Below are 16,377 nucleotides of genomic sequence, written 5' to 3'. Positions count from 1 at the left end.
ATATGTGTGTATTATGTATGTATGTATATATTCATCTGACGTACCAATCACTAACGTGCAATCACTTCGTCATATCACATACCATTTGCGTCTTGTGGGCAAACATCTTTGGCGGCTTTGCTTAAACACTTTATGTTGTAAACAGTGGCTGGCAGTATTTCTGTATTCACATCGCAGCGAACACAGCGACATTCGTTAGGGAAATTTAACAAATTATTCACAATTTCACACTCGAGGACGTTAGTGCACCGCGCTCTCTACTTAAACTTCAGTGTACACTTGAAATGGCAAAATCGAGTGTTTGTACAGGATGCAAGTGGCGTAAGGGACTTGCGAGCGACGTTCATGAGATATTACGTCAGTGCCGATCGATGTTGAGGTTTTGTTTGAAGTTAAATAGCATAAGCTAATCTAACAGGATCCTTCACGATAACACTTGAAATATTTTGCCTCGTAAGTTCGCTCTTGTAATATTCAAGATAACTTTTACAAACGAAAGTAGGACTGCAAAGAGTTAGAAGGGCTCTGTTTTTTGTTACCCTATGCTGTCGATGAACGCGCCTCTTGTCATTGACTGACATCCGCTGGTCTTATCATAGACTCAGACGGGTGCTTCTTATCGCCTCGGTACATATTTATGTTACTTCTGTCACGAAAAGGAGACGGTTTTAAGAAGAACAAGAATAAATTTGAAAATAAAGCTGAAGACAGCTTGCGTGGAAAATTACCTATATTTAAAAAGAAAGTCTAGGGCATCAAATTTCTTACGTCCTCCCTGCAATCTCTATATATAAAAGGCAATTTCTGTCTGTCTGTTCGTTATGCACGCCCAGACTATGAAAGCTAGGGCTACCAAATTTTTACCAAAGACTCCCCTTCCTCCCTCCCCCAACCTCCAGCTAGGTTTTAGTCAAAATCCGAAATTCGATAGCCTTAACCCTTCTTTTTCATACCCCCTCATTTTTTTTTTTTTACTACTTTCGTAGTTAACAACAAACGCTTCGGATTTTTCATAAACTTCTTTGGCTTGACAGGATCACAAGCAATTACTTATTCTGAAAATGAGTAAGTAATTGCCCTTTTTACACCGAGCAACGCCGGGTACTACAGCAGTTGTAATGTATGAAGTAACATTTGCTTCGATGGAAATGTCACTCCGACAGGAAATAACAATCACTTGATATCATATCTATTCTTGGTAAGATGTGTTTATAGAATTTATACACAAGATTCGATGCTTTTTAGTTATTAAACCAAGGAAAAGGGGATAAATTCAGAAGAAAAATAAGAAGAATAGCCGGAATGATTATTAACAGCATATCTGTATTATTATTATTATTATTATTATTATTATTATTATTATTATTATTATTATTATTATTATTAAGTGGTTTTTTGTGACGTTTCGACTCAATCACGAGTTACTGAAAAGGCTGTGGAATAATAATAATAATAATAATAATAATAATAATAATAATAATAATAATAATAATAATAATAATAATAATAATAATGCTTGTCATTTTCTCTGTTTCACTGTAGTATTCTATTGTATAGAACATTTCTATTTTATTGCAACAACGTCATCTTAGTTACAAAGTTTACTCAGTTGCTCTACTTGGCGTCAGGATAAAATCTAGAACATCTCGGGTAATAGTAGATCTAGGGGCTGCCAGGTAGTCACAGAAGCCACAAAAGAAGTTGGCAGCGCCCTAGTCTCTCACCTGCGAAGTTTCAGGTTTGATGGTTCGAGTCCTGACGTGAAGTAGAAATATATTTCTATCTAGCACGTCACTAAAGGTTAATTTCCGGAATGATAATAAAAATAATCTATAATAATAAATCCGAGAGGATCTGATCTTGTTGGTCCTCCCACGGGTGAGAGTAGGGGAGGCATGACACAGCCACCTACCCGCTGCAGATCGGTTTGTCCGCCCCGGGTGGGGCAGGGAGGTAGGGGAAGACTTAACCCTCCTTCTGCAAACCTGTTTGTGGAGTACGTAGGGGATCCAGCGTGCTTGACGCTCGCCAAGAAGCTCGTAATAATAATAATAATGATATATTTTTGCGCTGGTAATCGTCTTTATCGTCATCGTAATAATAATTTAATTGTTGTAGCTCCTGTTGTTACAACCCTCCCCAACACACATCCACTACTCGACCATCTGATTGTGACAGGAGAGCTAACAGTCTAAAATCATTAAAGGAAACAGCAGCTGAAGCAGAAACAGAATTGCAGCACCTCTCCCAGTTAATAGCTTGCCAATCTCTACGGTATTTTACTGTTGTGTTTATCAGCGAATTCGAGAGAATTCCAAAATATTTTTTTTTACCAACCTGCTTAGAAATCGGAGCTGGTGCTGCAGTAACAGCGCCAGTTAGCTGGACGGGGATTCCACTGTTATTTTCAGATTTAATTGGGGGAATATCAGAGGCGAGTGAAAATCCAATTATCGTATTTCAGATAACAATCAGTTTCTTGATTAAAATGCAATCGCTTTGTTTCTTTATTCCTCCGGAGGTCAATTAATACTTTTCTATTATTTTTTTAATTTCTGCATCTGGCATTGTCGTTGCGACTAAAAGGCGCTTCTAAAAGGCTGTTTAATAACGGGGCCAAGTGCCTGATAAAACAACAGCGAGGATCATTCCGGTCCCGTGGCCCAATTATTCCAGCACCCACCTTCCTTCCCCTATGCTACGTCAGCCCCTATCGTCAATACCCAGCTCCATGAATGTCTAGAAAAGTCGACTATAGTAGATTCACAGCAGCCGTGCATTTGATGTCTAGGCCAGTCCCTTACAACGGTCCAGATTGGCTGTTGATAAGCCAATGACAGGGCTTGAAACTCTCAATCTCTCTCGAGAGTCCACATAGGCAGCGTGTATGTTCCATTTCTCCTGAAGTATACGTCTTTCCGGAGAGGTGGAACATACATCCTGCCTATGGGAACTCTCGAGAGAGACTGAGAGTTTCCAACCCTGTCATTGGCTTGTCAACAGCCAATCAGGAGCGTCGTAAGGGACTGGCGCCTAGACGTCAAATGCTCGGCTAATGTGAATCTACTATGGCTGTTCTGTTTCAGTTGATTTTGTTAATGATAATAATATTATTTCTTTACTGAATATGTTCATGGTAATAATGAAAGATCTGATGGAAGGAAAAAGATAGTTGAACAGGCTTTGGTAGACCGAGAAGTTGACGGAATCTTCGGAAAATTCGACTGAATATTGTTGAGATGAAGCTGCTGAGGAGGATACTTGGCATTAAATGGGACGATTTTGTTGGGAATGAAGACATCAGGATGAGAATAAGGCAAATGCCAGTCAGTATCAGGCTGAAGAGGGGAAGGCTGAAATGGTTTGGACATGTTGAGAGAATGGATGGGGTAGAGACCCCAGGAGAGCACGGAGAGCAGTACAAATAGGAAGAAGACCGCTGGGTAGGCCAAGAACGAGGTGGACAGACATAACTGTCAGAGATCTTGAAGAAGAAATCCAGAACGTAGAGGAAGCGAGGGAAATGGGTCAGGATAGAGACAGATGGTGAGGAAATGTATCAGCCTTATGCCACTGGCCAGTGGCGGGAAGATAAAGTAAGTAAAGAAAAGTAAAGTATCCAATTAATGACAAGCAGGGGATCTCTATATTGGTTGGTAGATTCCCGAGGTCCACATCAAGCCATTTATTCCCTACAACACCTCACCACACTTTAGCCAATGACTGTGCTTGCATTAAGCTCGTTTAGTCTTAACAACCTCCACCGGAAAAATTCGAGTGACGGGAAGGTCTGTTGCGATTGGTAATGGGCCATAATGAAGCCTGAGAGGCAGCTGAGTGGATAAGATTACGATTAAAGATTCAGGAAGGGGTAGTTGTAACAAGCCTCTTTCTGGTATGCAATAAGCATTTGAATGATTATACTTATATGAGGCTATTTGTGTATTTCATTAAATTGGTGCATTGGTTCTGTGATCATGTTGCTTTGTAATACCGGATAGAGGACGATGATATGTTACATTTAAGTAGTGGTAACAGATTGTCTTTACCGTTCAAGGAAGTGCAGCCGCGTAAAAACGAGTACAAGTAATTAAATAAGCCTGCTGTGTATGTGACAGACCGTTTATTCTTTGTGGCATTTTCCTTTTGGACTAATATTGTTACTTATCTCTCTATCATTTCCTTTATGATAATGTTGAACCACTTTCAAGGCTCTCAGAACGGCTTAGTTCTTGTTCAGCCACTGTAATAAAAGTGTGTATTTATGATTTATGTCTGTGTGGTGTATGTGTGTGTGTGTGCGAGAGAGAGAGAAAGAGAGAGAGAGGGAGAGAGAGGTGGGTGGGTGGGGAAGGAGGGAGAGGCGTGATAAGCCTTAGAACAGAATTCTCTGTACAAGAGATGACGATGTGTTTTCAAATAAAGCCGACAAGCCTACTCTCTAAATGTCAGTTATTTTAGATTCGGGAACCACCCAGATCAGAGATTTCCTTATTTCAGAACCGAATTGCTCTCAGTATTAAAGGTCTGAGGGAGGCGATACTGAGTCACTTGATCCCATATCAGAATAGCGTCTGTAAGTTTAACATAGTGGCCATCCCCTAAGTACGTTATACAGCTCTGTCAATGTGAACAGTTTACTAATTCCCGTAGTATTCATTCTCCGTACTCCTGTATATCTTGTCAATAAAAAAAACTAACTATAAGTAATGAAGGAGCTTCTCGTCTCTAGTGAGTCACTGTGAGGACTAAAACTCCACGTAAATGAAGTTTTGTTTTTCCAACGTCTCTCCCTTGAATGGGTCAATCAGTTACGCTCAAACACCTCGCTTCAACATGGTAAAGGGCTAGCAACTTCATCCCAAAAATCAGCGCTAAGACAGACACTTACCTTGTGCGTTTATTTCGATCGAAAATGGGTCGTTATTGGCCCCTATAAACCAACAAGTATCACTCAGATTCCGTCTTATCTGACGTGTGCTCACTTAGGAAGGTCATTGTAGTCGCATCTTTCTTTCGAATTTTTGAACTTAAAGAATTCCTTGCTTCTGTTCATGTTTCCATCATCCAAGAGAATAAATCCTTTGAATACCTGTCCTGTCCCGTCTGTGAAGCCAGCCAGAGGGAAGGACAAAGAGAAAATCCACGTTGGGCTGAAGAGAGGAAGACAAAGAAAGAGATGATTTAAATAAGAAAAGGAACTGATATCAAAGCAGTAATCACAACAGTGATGATAGCAATATCATTCACACAAATAGACGGATAGATAGACTCCGAAAGAAGGAGAAAGAAGAAAGTCTTATAATTCAGCCTGCTTCCTTCCAGGACTAAAGGGCCCTTCTATTAAGGTTGATCTCGAACTCTGCCCTGTAAATCTCCAGCTGGATAATCTGGGAGAATCATCACGCGCATCTGCGCTCGGAATTATCTCCCGGAGAAGAGAACCATTACTTTATCCCGAGACGTCGGAACGAATGTGATGGAGAAAGGAAAGAGTGTGATAGAGAAAGGTAAGAAAGCCGAGCAAATGGGAAAAGAATGAGATCGGAAATATTTGGAGACGGGGGACTAATATCAAAGGCAAGGTTGTATTTTTAAGTTATGGCCGGACCTTTCCGAAAACTCATCTTTTCCCTTTCCTTATTTGACCGGATTTTTGCATAACTGCCGGAGTCTCTCGGAACAAAGTACTTCGTTCCTGAGAAGGAAATTGCCTGGCTCGAGTCTTTTGTTTGTTCTTATGTCTTATATTGCTTTCCTTTATTGTTGGTATGGCTCCTTGCCTTCCCTTGTTGCTTGTTTTTCCTTTTTTTTCGCTTGTAATTATACACGTTTATTACTTGCGTAGGTTTTAGTATATTTGAGGTGCTGATACTTTTTTTAAACAAATTGTACGCTTTCTCATCCAAGGCCATTAATTGTGTGCAAGTTTTTATTTATTTATTTTTCTTATTATTTATTTATTTATTTATTTAATTTTTTTAATATAAAATTTCATTAGATTCTTTTGTATAGTATTGATCCCTATGATTTGGTGTCTAGGTCTTTCAGAAGAGTTATAAGAGAATAGGTTCATATAATATGTATTAGAGAGAGGCAGACAGACAGACAGTCAGACAGACAGAGAAGTACGTGCTTGAGTACCCGCTTGATATCCTTTATTTGTTTTATCTTATTTTCGTCGGTTTCCTATTGTTTTGTCAACGTTCGGAACAACCGACGTTCCTGTTATTATTATTATTATTATTATTATTATTATTATTATTATTATTATTATTATTATTATTATTAGAAACCTTTAGTAAATTTTACAGCTCATTTCCTAACCTGAGAAACATTTCGAAGCTTGCGGCAGGCTGTGACTTATAGACCACCTGGAAATCAGCAGTTTTTTTTACTCCATATTTCCAGTGGCTTCTCTCTCTCTCTCTCTCTCTCTCTCTCTCTCTCTCTCTCTCTCTCTCTCTCTCTTCCATTTTCCCAACTCCTGTAATTCTCCATCTTTCAGGAGTCAAGGTATTGCTTCCTCCGGGTTTAATTCCCATTTCTTGCCTTTCCCCTTCTTGTTTCCTTCAGGCTCACGCTAGAATTGGGTCATTGGTGCGTTTCCAGACCCATCGGCCTCTTGGGTATCGAGAGACTTGCCGTCTCTCCAGCTCTGTATCCTCAAAGGCTCTGTCATGATCACTGACCACGTTAACAGAGTCTTTTATTGTCGTTTTATCATAGTTTAAATCTACATTATCCAGTGTTCGTGTGTCTTCTTCTTCGCAAGTTTGAAAGAAGAACTTTGCCACTGATTGTGGTGATTCCGTTGAAAATCTTGAAAAAAATTTGCCTACAACCTGTTCCGTATCACATACGTGTGCATTTACATACGTACTGTGTGTGTGTTCAAACGCACGAATAGGTTTCCAAATACAAGTATAGGGAAACATTGATCACTATGTGGTGGTCATGTAGATTACTTCTTTCTATATATTAATCCCCTTAAGTTTTAATTGGATACTCTTGTGGTTAACATGTACCGGAAGATGTGACTGAGAGCAAACGGAAAGAACATGGCCCATCAGATTACTCTTATTTTTGTTTATTCTGGTTCGTAGCCAAGAGCTGAGCCCGACATCCCCATTAGCGTTTTATTTATATGTATAGGATAGTTTTACACACACACACACACACACACACACTCACTCACATCTATGTGTGTGTATAGATGTATATATGTATGTTTTTGTGTTAGGGTTTGTAGGTCGGAAGATGTGCAATGGCTGATGTTTGCAGACGATGCCGTACCGGTTGGGGATAGAGAACAAAAAGTGCAGAGATTAGTAAAAGGGTCTGAAAGTACTTACAAAAGGAGAAAGCTAGGAGTAAACTTGAGCAAGAGTAGGGTGTTGAAGTAAATAAAAACCAGAAAGACAGGAAAATGGATGGTACTATGGACGGAGAGCGAATGGAAGCAGAAAATTCATATAAGAATTTGGAATTAACGGCTGAAACACTGGACAGCTACTTTACAGTCATTCATGCTATCTCGTCCACACAGCTGCTCTAAAAAAAGGAAAAAAAAAAAAAGCACTTGAATATGAGATGTTCGTTGAATCCCTTAAGGCAATTTCCTCTTAGTCTCGCAAGAAATCAAACTTGCGAACGCGAATGGAAATGAATAAGCACCCTGATCAAAAGGGAGATTATTTTGTTTTTCTAAAGGACATTATACAACGCATACACTATGGAGCATCACAAGCATACGCAGAACAATTCCATGCATAGGAATAGGTATCTAAAATATCCGGATAAGTATGTATACGCAATTTATATTCATGAATAACTAAATTAAAAAAAACATGCGTACTTCCATTTACGTACCTTGTCTCTTTATCTGGACTAATAATTTAAAGCAAATGTCACGTTAAAGCCTGAGATTGTCAGGAGACTAGGTTGAATATAAGAATGGTTGTAATGTTGGAATTCGCACTGGAAAGTAGAGAAAATGAAACATTAAATTGATATTCAACGGATTTGTTCCTGGTATAGATTAAGATGAGAGAAAACATTTGAAATAAATGAGAGCATTTAAGTCTCCTATCGAACTCTATGAGGTTGATATAAATAAAACTTTTAATTACATATTATCTCACCTTCTTACCGAACCTTTTCGATTCCTGTCAAGCCTCCTTACGGGACCTAAACTGTGCAGCTGAGAGCAGTTCAAAGAAGCTCGCCCATATTTTGGAGAGGTTAGTACCCATGAGATTACCATTCTGTCACGGAAGGATGGGTTTGATTATCAAGCACTGATCCTACGTCTCGAAAGGACTTATAGTAGTTAGACCCTGATGGTTTTTTGTAACTGGGTTCGCGATCTGTGGAGGATACCGTGTTGGCAATATCATTGTTTTTCAGCTGAAGGGTAGGCAAATAAAGACATTAATGGGTCTGAATATTATTGACGTTTATGTTTTCACAGATTTTTGTATACAGCGCATTCGTACTTAGAAATGTTTTAATATACGCTCTGATGGTAATGTGGGTAGAAACTCTGGTACAACAGATGGATGGATTTTTGGTATTTTGTGACCGTGTGAGCACCACTGAAAATAACCTAGATTATTATGATCACAGTTGATGAATTCGTCAGAATATGATGAAGACGAATGAAATGTATGTTAGCAAAGGATAATCATCCAGCTGGATGCTACGCTAAAGATGGGGTGACGGGGGAGGGGGGTGGGGATGAGAGATCTGAATGAGGCCCGTAGCCACGGGAGTTGACGTTGATGATGATAACTGACGTGACGTGAAAGAAATGACACATGAACGAAATATATATTGATGAGTTCACTGGCGCCTTGTGCGCCTCTAGGCTGCCAGAGGATAGATTAGGTAATAATGAGGACGGGAGAAAGTTTCTGTGGCTTTTCCAGAGGGGGCCCCGACGAAAGTTAATCCGCCACCCTTAGGCCGAAACTCATCGGAAGATAATCTCTCTCTCTCTCTCTCTCTCTCTCTCTCTCTCTCTCTCTCTCTCTCTCTCTCTCGTTTGGTGTGTGTGTGCGGCAGTATAATATCTCAACGATGTTTTGATTTTGTCGAAAATACTTTAATTTTCTGTTGCGTCTTTATTGTGGTTAGCTTTGAGTGAGTGAGTGAGAGAGAGAGAGAGAGAGAGAGAGAGAGAGAGAGAGAGAGAGAACTGAGACTCAACCTTATCTGAAAATTATTACTTAAGGGATACATCCAAACCCTACCTGATTTAACTGGCGTAGCAGCATACTACTTGACCAGGGTACGATAAAACATCGAAATAAAACACACCTGATAAGGTACTGACTTTCAAAGCAAGTGTTCATACAGTAGAATGTCGTCTTGTGATCGAAGTGAAAGGCGCGCTGAAGAATAACAACCGCAAACTAATACGTAAAAATAAGTCCTTTTTTTTTTTTTTTTTTTTTTTTTTTTTTTTTTTTTTTTTTTTTAGTCGAAAAGCTCGCACGATTGTTTATTTGCAGAATGGCTTCCCAGTTCAAGTACTCAGTGAGAGGATATGTAGTTTGGTCTGCTTGAGGGTATAGGGCCCATCCAAGAATCCTATGTGAGACTGGTGCTTTTTCCATATGCCAAAGTGCTTGAATAAACTTTTTCAAGCTATCATTAGACCGATGTGTGATCATCCGCCGCTTGATTTATTTATTTATTTATTTATTTTTTGCACGAGGGAGAGGTGTCAGTCATATGCTCAGCTTTTCACTCAGGATAAGGACGAATTGAAAGGCGAGTTATGTCTGCCAGCTGTGATTGCCATAGGGAAAAATTCTTTTGTTTTATGTTGATCTCTGGGCCGTGAGTGATCCATGGTAGTGATTTCTCACGTTTAGTCATCTTTTGAGACGTGGTAATTAATATATAGATGTTACAATGGGTCACACTGAGGCCGGAGAAGTGAGAGAATATCAATACGAGTCGATAAGATTACAATTCGAGCAGTCTTATCTATAGATATGCTGTTGATAGGTAATTCATTAATGCCAATTGGTTGCTGTGGCGATTTTATACATAGCATCTAGATTATATGCTATCTAAAGTCTAGATTACTCATAATTTATTTATTATTGGCCGATCCAGCATTATAGCGTCTATTTTAGTTTCCAGATTGGGGCATTTCTTACGTGTATGCACTATCTTGTTAGGATCTAGAGTCTGGACTAAGGTATTTTCAGGATGCAACTCCTGCTCCTGAAAGGAAGGAGACTCCATGGTAACTTTGGACGTACTTGATCTAAACTTTATGATTTTAAAATGGAATTTAACCCTGCAATTTCATTCAGTCTCTCAAGATTCAGAAACCTCCCAACGAAACGTTATTTTGTTACTTATAGTTTCCCGATAACTTGTGTGGCAGTGCGTACTTTTTATTTATGGTTTGACCAACAATGTCTTTTGGGATTGAGTATGGTTCCATAGTACTCTTTTCAGTTATGCGTTATGCTTAAAACCTTCCGGTTGATTAATGACTACGACACTAGTCACTGATCAGAAGACCAGAGGTAAACAGCAAAATAGTTACCCTCAAAATGGCCTGTGGGCAACGCAAGGAAATTTTTATTATTCGCCGTGTTTGAAATTCCTGATAAAAAAAGATGGGTAAGACGATTAATTGTATTAACGAAATAGGGACGAACCTATTCATCTTATGGAGTGGGCCAGGGTCACCCATATATGAGGTCACGAAGCCCGAATAAATGAGTTGAGTTGAGAGTGGAATTAACGCCACTTCGTTCTAGAAAAACGAATAAATAGATGAATAAATAAATATAAATATAGATAAATAAATAGATAGATAGATAGATAGATAGATAGATAGATAGATAGATAGATAGATAGATAGATAGATAGATAATAAAACTTACGTGAGACCGTAGGAGTCTAGGCGGAGTGACATTGAGTCACAATGAAGTCGAAAAGCCAACACCGAGGAGCGATGGAGCGGATTTCATTGGGGGGAGAAAAATGTGTTAACTTTTATTGCCTGGCTCTGAGGAATTGTCTACGTGCATGGATTAAATCCGGGGAGATTATTTAACCTGCAGGCACACGTCGCCCGGGGTCCGGCACCTTCCACTTGAACACGTCACCACCTCTTTACAAGCACAGAATGTCCCGAAAGGAATGTAATACCGGAATGTAATTCTGGAATTTCATTCCGACATTCCGTTCTTCCCCGGGAAATGGAGAAAAGTTGGAGTAAGTGTAGAGTGCTACTTGGATAAAACGTGGAACGCTTAAATTATAGTTTTGCTACTTGGATAAAACGAATGGAACCGCTTAAATAATAGTTTTCGCTTTAATTACATATTTATTTGTTTATTTATTAATGTAAAATTCTGCTGGTTTTTCTAACAAAAGTAAAGTGGTTAATCATTTTATTTCGAAGGTAATTTGATCATGTGTGAATATATACGTGTATATATATATATATATATATATATATATATATATATATATATATATATATGTGTGTGTGTGTGTGTGTGTGTGTGTGTGTGTGTGTGTGTGTGTGTGTATATATATATATAGATCACATTTCACTTTAATAGAATCTCTATTCCAGATAATTCACTGCAGAATATACAACTTTCCGAACAGTTGATAATTGAACGAAGTATCAAGGAATATTTACGAGAACACTTTGATGCACTTTCGAAACGAGTATGGATGACGAGAAATGCGTATTCTGTGTAAACTGTGATTCGTTGACACTTACCCGAGATAAAGAAATATAGAGCTGCCGGGTTAATGAAGGGTGTTGGAACCCGGGATAGGGTTATCCAGTTTTTGTTCGAGTTACCCTGATTGCCTATCAGAGCCACGATAAACCTCGGCTAGAATAGTGTCTCAGATTTGTTAACGTTATGATTCATCGAACGATCGAGAATGGGTGTCCAGATCATAACAGACGGTTTCAAATTGTCGGAGCCCAGAACCACCTAGAATGTTCTAGAGCCTTCAGAGCTGAAGCCCCTTAATTATACAATTCGCGAAGATTTGATATCAGGAGGATTAAAAATATCAAGCTTTTCAATTTGATTATTTAAGTTTTTTGAGTGTATCGATAATATGGATTCGACATGGAGTGCGCTTTATGATTCTTCGAATGTCTCTGCTAACGTGAGACTGCCAAATGAATTTGTGGGTCCCACAACGCGGCTTTGGTGGGCTGGGACCGGAAAAGAAGTCTAATTAAAGTAAGTGTAAAGCATGCACCGATAGAACACTGACCACATACAAACAAATTACTCACTGATCGAACACTTAGAACTATGTACTATCACAAATACAGTACAGGAATCTCTACACTATCGAAAATATGCTATAGGAACCCTTGTTTCACCAATGATGACGAAGTCCGTACTGAGTGGCTGTCGGAAATTACATTTGCCGAGCTGCTGTTTCCTTTTCGATTCGTTTAATTTCATTAGTTTTCGTCGCTGTTCTGCGTCATTTAGTCGTTGAAAGCTATAAAAGGAAAAGAACTTGGGGCGGTCTGCACTTATCCCTGAGCTCGTTATGACTGAAATCTCAGTTGATCTGACCGAAATAGGGATATGAAGAAGAAAAATCAGAGGCTCGACCGATAATATATGAAATGAGGAAAATCAATATCACCTGTACCTCAGTATCACTACCATCATGAAGGAACACCTGTAACACCTGTCCAGGTGCAGTTTGTGTGGGATGAGTCAAATTGCCCTTAGGGGTTTAGGGCCTAGTGCCATGAGGTGTTATCCATAACAGTACGTGGTGGGGCAGTGTTGTTTATAATTTTGTTTTGTTGTTGTAAATGAGCATAAATAATAACTATAACAATGATGGTAACGCGTCAACAACATCGAAAAAATAAGACGGCTGATAAAGGGTATTGTACGTTCGATGATTGTGTTGTAAGTTTGGGAAACCGAACTGAGTGAAAATGAAAGTGCATCTGAGGTTGATAACCTATCTACCGGATAATTCCTTTTTAACACTAGATGTTTCTTTACATTCATTAGCGGATGAGGGACGGCCTGCTGACGTATAAGGCCATTTCCATGATGGAATGTCCTATTTTTCATATATATATATATATTTTCTAGACTCAGTCTCGGGAACTTTTTAAAATACTATGTATGTGGTTTCAGCCTTTTGATCTCAAAATCTTTAAAGAGGCATGGTTCTATAAATTTCTTTTATTTGTTGATTTGCACTTAGTAAATTTAAACATTGTAAAACAAAACTAAGTAATTTGAATTTTGTCCCCGCCTTAGCTAAAAAGCATTCGAATAATTCTATCAGAACACGATGTCACAGTACCCATTTTTACTATGCCTTTGCTCCCTTTACTATCAAGCTACAGATCAGTCATTTGGTTTTAATGCAAGCTTTGGAATTCTCTATCTGCTTACGTTATTCTTGACTCTTACAACCTTTCTTACTTCCAGATGAAAGTCTTAGGCTTCATCTTTGTTCGCGCTTTTCCTTTAATCAGGCCTGGGCTAGAAAAAGAATTTCGGTTTCCGTCCCACTGACCTTTTACTGCTTAAAACCATCACATTTCTAGGGTAAGTCATTCAAGTCTTTTAATTCTACTCTTATCTCTTGAGTAATCTTTAACTATAGTCCACTTTTAACTTGTCTCTTTACCTGCTTATTTTTTTTTTAATTTCCTTTATCCTAAATGATCTATGTGGTTTAGATAACCGTAGCAGATATCTTTTGAAAGATTAAGAAAATACTTTTTAAAGAATTCACATCCCATGTGTGAATACCATAGGCTTGTTATAGTGTTCTTAATCAGTCAAATATAACTGCGGCAGCTACGCATTACAACGGTGCCAGGAATGTAAATTCTAAGAATATGACCAACTGAAAGGAAAAGAAAGAAAGAAAGAAAGAAAGAAAGAAAGAAAGAAAGAAAGAAAGAAAGAAAGAAACATTGAACAGCAAAGAAGCTTTAGTTTCTCATCCTCATAAATTCAGATTGAATGACCGAGATACGAACATTTCTTCTTCGTAAGCTTGCATTCTAATCCAAAATTCTGATTTCCCTTGGATTACGTCGTGCGATGAAAAACAAAACTAATACATCTCTCCTCTCTCTCTCTCTCTCTCTCTCTCTCTCTCTCTCTCTCTCGGGACGTAGTGCCGTCGGTGTACTTTATACGGTGCACTGTATAGGCATTACTAAAGGGTTTTTGCAGCGTCCCTTCGGCCCCTAGCTTCTGCAACCTCTTTCATTCCTTTTACTGTACCTCCCTCCATTCTTATTATCTTTCTTCCATCTTGCCATCCACACACTCTCCTGACAATGACTTCATGACGCAACTGCTTTGAGGTTCTCCTCCTGTTACACCTTTCAAACCTACCTATACTCTCAAATTCCTTTCCAGCGCGGAATGACTTCATAGGCCCCAGTGCCTGGTCTTTGGTGTAAACTCTGTATTTCATTCCATTCTCTCTCTCTCTCTCTCTCTCTCTCTCTCTCTCTCTCTCTCTCTCTCTCTATCTGTGTTCTGGCAATCAAATTAATATAAGCCATAGTAGGTACTAAAAAAAGGAATTGAGAGAGAGAGAGAGAGAGAGAGAGAGAGAGAGTCTGATGTATATCTTATGAATTGTTTCATCCTAAGAGAATGAGGATTACCTCCTCGAGGCCTTTTCGCTTTGATGGCGAACGTTTATGACGGAGCAATGAACACTCGTCTCTCATCTCTCTCTTCCCACTCTACGTGCAACCCACAACAGTCGACAGACTACTAGATCCACGATTCACTTTTAAGTCTACAGAGGCGCAATAGATTTTTACGGATTCGCACCCATTCGTCCCTCGTCGACGGTTTCGAGATTCGAACACGGTCTCCTCGTTACTCTAAAATCAAAAGGTTGTCGAAACTTTGGATTTCGTGGCCTGCCGCCTCGGTGGCCGCGAGTTCGATTCTCGGCCATTCCATTGAGGGGTCAGAGATGTGTATTTCTGGTGATAGAAGTTCACTCTCGACGTGGTTCGGAAGTCACGTAAAGCCGTTGGTCCCGTTGCTGAATAACCACTAGTTCCATGCAACGTAAAAGCACCGTACAAACAAACAAACAAACATACTTTGGATTTCGTGCATGTTGTAGCCATCCGACTTTAAAAGGGACGTCAGATGGCGAATTAAACTTCAAACTCTGATTTACATAGATTATTATTTGTGTTTTTGTTACATAATTCAACTGTTCACTAATTGGATCATTTTGTATTTATATGTTCCGTTAAGGCAATCCGGTAAAATTACATTAATCTTATTGTATTTCTTTTATAATTCAAATTAAATATTTAGCCCAAGAATATTGCATTTTTAGGACCTAATTGGTTTGTTCCATTTGTTTCATTGCGTGATTTGATGTTGACTCCTAATTAAGAATCAAGAAATGTTTTTCGTTTTTTTTATGTTTTGTGTCTGAATTTGTGTTAAATATGTTTACCCTAAAAGTTGCCCTAAAGTAAACAAGTCAAAAACGCGTCGAAGTTGCTTGGGTCCCCCGTGGGGGGATATAGTGCCGTCAGTGCACCTCATTCGGTGCACTGTAGGCATTACTTAAGGTTCTTTGCAGCATCCCTTCGGCCCCCTAACTGCAACTACTTTCATTTCTTTTACTGTACCTTCATTCATAGTCTCTTTCTTCCATCTTACTGTCCACCCTCTCCTAACAATTTGTTCTTAGTGCAACTACTTTGAGGTTTTCCTCCTGTACAACCTTCCAAACTTTTTACTGTAAATTTTCGCTTCAGCTCTGAATGGCCTTAGTTGCCCCAGTGCTTGGCATAATGCCATAAATCTATGTAAATCTATCTATCTATGAAGCTGCTTGGGCGCAATTGAGTTTTCTGTACATCGTATCATCAAGGCCACCGATAATCGATCTATCATTCGGTGGTCTCGGTATAATGCTGTATGAGCCGCAGCCCATGAAACTTCAACCACGGCCCGGTGGCGGCCTGACCAATATCGTTGCCATATGCACGATTATGGCTAACTTTAATCTTAAAAATAAAAACTAGTGAGGCTAGAGGGCTGCAGTTTGGTATGTTTGATGATTGGAGAGTGGATGATCAACATACTAATTTCCAGCCCCCTAGCTTCGGTAGTTCTTAAGATCTGAGGGTGGATAATCAACATAACAATTTGCAGCCCTCTAGCCTCAGTAGTTCTTAAGATCTGAGGGTGGATGATCAACATAACAATTTGCAGCCCTCTAGCCTCAGTAGTTCTCAAGATCTGAGGGTGGATGATCAACATAACAATTTGCAGCCCTCTAACCTCAGTAGTTCTTAAGATCTGAGGGTGAATGATCAAC

The 16,377-nt window shown here is 39.2% G+C and overlaps 1 protein-coding gene across 6 annotated transcripts in view; it reads right to left on the bottom strand.

The window, feature by feature from the left end:
• The window catches only part of LOC135224320 (uncharacterized), a 26,297-nt gene extending 13,862 nt beyond the window's left edge, over nucleotides 1-12,435 (bottom strand). Inside the window, exon 1 of one of the 6 annotated variants that reach the window (XM_064263211.1) lies at nucleotides 12,305-12,435. The gene's annotated coding sequence lies outside the window, so the exon portion shown is untranslated. Of the gene's footprint in view, nucleotides 1-44; nucleotides 300-10,913; nucleotides 11,103-11,767; nucleotides 11,995-12,304 lie in introns of those variants that run through there. The other 5 variants (XM_064263213.1, XM_064263214.1, XM_064263208.1 and 2 more) reach the window with 5 other exon arrangements.
• Between the last annotated feature and the right edge of the window lie 3,942 nt (nucleotides 12,436-16,377).

The sequence above is a fragment of the Macrobrachium nipponense genome, chromosome 12, assembly GCF_015104395.2.
Source record: "Macrobrachium nipponense isolate FS-2020 chromosome 12, ASM1510439v2, whole genome shotgun sequence".
NCBI lineage: Eukaryota > Metazoa > Arthropoda > Malacostraca > Decapoda > Palaemonidae > Macrobrachium > Macrobrachium nipponense.
Note: the sequence above shows the minus strand (reverse complement) of the source record. Positions and strands in the feature narration are given on the sequence as shown.